Source organism: Pelophylax lessonae (assembly GCF_965119305.1).
Source record: "Pelophylax lessonae genome assembly, chromosome: 10".
In the NCBI taxonomy this organism is placed as follows: domain Eukaryota; kingdom Metazoa; phylum Chordata; class Amphibia; order Anura; family Ranidae; genus Pelophylax; species Pelophylax lessonae.
The window spans coordinates 103,528,148-103,532,280 of NC_138777.1; the positions used below are offsets into that span (position 1 = coordinate 103,528,148).

General features: G+C 41.7%; 1 pseudogene across 1 annotated transcript; it reads right to left on the reverse strand.

The window, feature by feature from the left end:
* Nucleotides 1–3,241: 3,241 nt before the first annotated feature.
* LOC309565975 lies at nt 3,242–3,925 on the reverse strand (annotated as a pseudogene). Its single transcript has one exon. The product of its transcript is annotated as an uncharacterized misc_RNA (transcript).
* Between the last annotated feature and the right edge of the window lie 208 nt (nt 3,926–4,133).

Here is a 4,133-nt window from a genome sequence, read left to right on the forward strand (position 1 = left end):
CCTGATTTTCACATTGTTCCTCCTGGAGCGATCCTCAAGATCCGCCACTTTTGATTTCAGCCACTCCAGCTCATCGTCATGGTCGTTATGAGCCTCCACCATGCTATTGAAAGTGTCTGCAAATTCGCCCATTTTGTTCTCAATGGTGGAGACTCTATCTGTAACAGCAGCGACCGCTGTGTTGCATTGTGACACTAGTTGAAGCATATCAGAGTGAATTGCAGACCTTAGAGACAGCATCATCTCCTTGAACATGGATGCCATCACGGGATGATCCCCTGCAGGGATGGCTGCAATGGAGTCCTGAAACTCCAGGGTGTCATCTACTGTGATGCCGGGGTTAGAGGGGGGCCTGTCATGGAAAGTCTTTTGTTTGGACTTGGCAGGGCTGGAAGGTTGCGAGCCCGCAGCGGACTGTATGGAGAATCCTGTGGGGTCAGCTTGGGTGCCCGGGAATTGTCTCGACTGGTGTAGATCAGCTTGGTGTGGCAGATGAGATTGTCTGTGAGAGGAGTGTGGCGGGCGGGCGCCATCTTGGCTGCGTGGCCTAGCGTTGGGGGAAAAGAAGTCGATCATCTTACCAGGCTTGCATCGATCTTTTCGTTTGGGCGGCATGCTCCGGTGGTGCCCGGGGTTGACAGGTGTGTAGATGAGCTGTTTTGGAGTGACCCTCTCCGTTGTAGTTGCTCCGAATGATCTTCTTAGCAAGGAGCTGTTAGCTCAAGCTGCCATCTGCCTCGCAGCCGGCTCCGCCCCCCTCCCCCCCCCCCTTACAACCTCTTTTGATGTTCAGTTATCTTGCAGTCATTGTCTTTATGATTCCTTCAGAGTCTGACCAGACCACCTACACTCCACATTCCTTTGCTGTTTTTTCCACATCCAATTTGCATGACAGGAGAGTGTGACCGACTCTTAATGGAGCTGGTTCACATACCTTCGGGTGGCTGCAGTCTGCATTTGGAAAGGAACCTGTGCTACTTTGGCTCTAAATCAGGTGTGAATTCAGGCAGAAATGTGTACCTGATTCACACCTCAATCAGTGAACAGGGATGCACTGAAACCCTGCTGTGAGCCGCGGCTGCAGCATGTGTGAACCCCGACTTTAAATTGTCAATAGCTTGTGTATGCTCTGATTTTCATTTCAATTTATCTTGTTTCAGCAGATTATACAAACACTCTGGTAATGATGCATAATGAAGCAAAAGCTCCCTAAAGAAACCCTATCATGCCTAAGAATTGCCTCAAACTTTTTTCATCAGTGGGCAATGGCATCTTACCTATCATTTTAACTCTTTGTTAATTTATACTTAGCCCTGACTGTCCTATAGGCACTCCCAGAAATTGAACGTCTTGCTTCCCCAATTGTGATTTTTTTTTTAGGTTAATTTTCAAATCTGCTTCTCTCAAAAGCTGTAACATTTCCCTCACATCATTCACATGCTCCTCCATAGAGGCTGACCCAATCAAAATTGTATCAATATGAAATTACTGTTTCAGGTTTTGAAAACGTATCAATCACTTCTTAATATGCCTTTAAAGACTTGCAACAAAACTGTCAAGTAATATTGAAGGACTGCCCAGTTTTGTATTGACATTTTGGGTCAAGGAATAAATTCTAATAGCTGTTACTGATATCAATGACTGTAAAGCACTTCATTTCTGGTGTTAGTTTGACAATCATTTCTGAGTAAGCTGCTACCACAGGTGCTATACTTTTAGCATATTTGTTTATTTGTTACAATTTATTTTCAGCAAGAATGACCCATCAGGTTTGAGGAGTGGCCAAGCTTTCAAACTGCATTTTGATGCACCCCTTTTAAATGTTCCTTGCACCTCCAACTGCTTTATAGCTTCTGTTATAGATTTAATAGCTTCTATTGGCACTGGGTATTGCTTGAGAGGTGCCAGATCAAAACCTTCCAGTAAAATCATTGTATTCATCCTACCACAATCTTGTTTATGTTTTGTCATTATGTCTTCAAATTCATACATCAGACTATCCCAACAGAGGACCCAATTTTCACATAACACATCGACAGACTTTACTGCTGCTGTTATCAATTCTTTAGGAGGATGCCACACATGACCCAATCTGTCATCTCCAGACATCTTCAACAACTTCATGTTTGCAAGATCAACAACCAGACCCTGCTGCACACAGACATCAGCACCAAGTATGTTCTGATTCTTACAAACAACATCACACTTCCACTTCTCTCCCCCTATTTGCATCTCAACACCACGCCCAAAAGGAGCTTCAATGTAATGTCCAGTGACACCTGTTATTCTAATTTTCTCATTTCCAGGTACAACAGATTTACCAAAACGAATGGCTGCCCCACTATCTAACAGCGCATTGACATAAGTCCCCCCTAATGTTACATCAACAGTGGACCACTCCCAGGAATCTAATGTTAAATGAGTTAGGAATTGTCAGGAAGGGGCATGGGGGCCTCGGGACCCTTAAAAATCACTTGTAGAGGGAGGCACACTATTTTCCTTTTCTACTGCTGCTATTTTTACCCCTCCTGCTTTTTTTTTCATTTCTTCCTCTATCCTATTTAGCTCCTCCTGCAAACGATCTTTCTCACTTCTTATTTCACTGAAAGGCACCCAAGGTTTCCTTGGCTTTTCTCTGGTTTCTTGTTAATTTCTACTCTTCCTTCTAAAACTACCTGAACTGTTATAAGTTCTTCCATTCCACGGTCCCTTAAAAATAACTCTATTTTGCTGACTCTCGACTCTAAAAATTCTAGATGCATCAACCGCAAAACTGTCCTCTCGGCACTTTCTTCTCCGCAAATTATCTGCTCCCAACTAAATATCATTATTAATCACTAGGATCGGGTGATACAGATAAAATGCTTTCCCTGACATAACCATCTAATGCTTCTAATGACATTCCCCTGTGAACCAAACCGCCATGTTCAAAACCCGGATTTCCAGTCATTACATATTCCATCACACTGCCGATTCTATCTGCAAGTTCATGTGGGCATTAATTTTTCCTCTGTCTAATCTTTCCTGACAAGGACACATTTGATGTCACACCATACAATTCCTCCAAAACGTGCTCTGTTTTATGACGCTAAAAGTGCCCTGTATAAGGTACAGGAAAAAAGAAGCTATATGGGAAACAAAAATCAATACAGAGGGGAGTCACTTTTTTGGTTCATATGCTTTTAAGCTTGAGAAACAAACACCACATTGGTGTAGACAGAGGGGGTTGTACTGCTATCCATTATTTGGGCCTTTTTTTATATTTTCCATTATCAGTTTTATGACGCTGGCTACAACTTTGCACAATCTGTGCCCACAATCCATTGTCTGCACTTTTCTGCAAAATTCTAGCTAGGCCTTCCATGTTCAAGTTGTATGTGTCTCTGACTCTTTGAAAATCACAAAACCTTTCATGAATCTATTTATCTCATAGCGGGGTACCTGTCCCATCCCTCTTACAATAACTTCCATCTCCTGTGGCTTTAATTGTTTTGTGATCAATTGAACTTCACTTGAATTGTCAGTGTTCAATACAGTTGTTGTAGTGGTAGAAGCTGCTGGTATGCTTGGGGCTGCATTTAACTCATCCCAGGGATATATTGGCTTATAATCTTTGGTATCAAGCTTAATTTTAGAGGTATAATTTTTATGTGTTTAATTCGATTTTTCTGCCAATTTATTAAAAGCAATGTTAGCAGCATGTTTACATTCCTCCAACTGTTTCACAGCCAGTTGTATTTTTACTGACAATTCTTCATTTACCGACTTAACTCATCACACAATTTAGCCTTCTGAATCAGTGCTCCCCAGTAGTGATAGCATTTAACCTGGGATCTGATATCCTCTCATTGAAATCTTTCTCCATAACCTCATATCTTTGAGCCCGTTCTAGAATTTGCTGCTCTTTCCTCTTAATCGCCTCCATTAATTCTATACAACAAGACAATAATCCCTAAAGTGTTTTTTTTTTTTTTTTCTTATCAAAGACACTTTTAGGTAAAGGTCATTTAATTAAATCCCATGACTATCCATATTTTTGGGGAATCTCATAAGATCCCCAATTACTTTTTATATAATTTACCAGTCACATATTCACATTCTCTCCCTTAGTGCCATGGTCACAACCAGACACA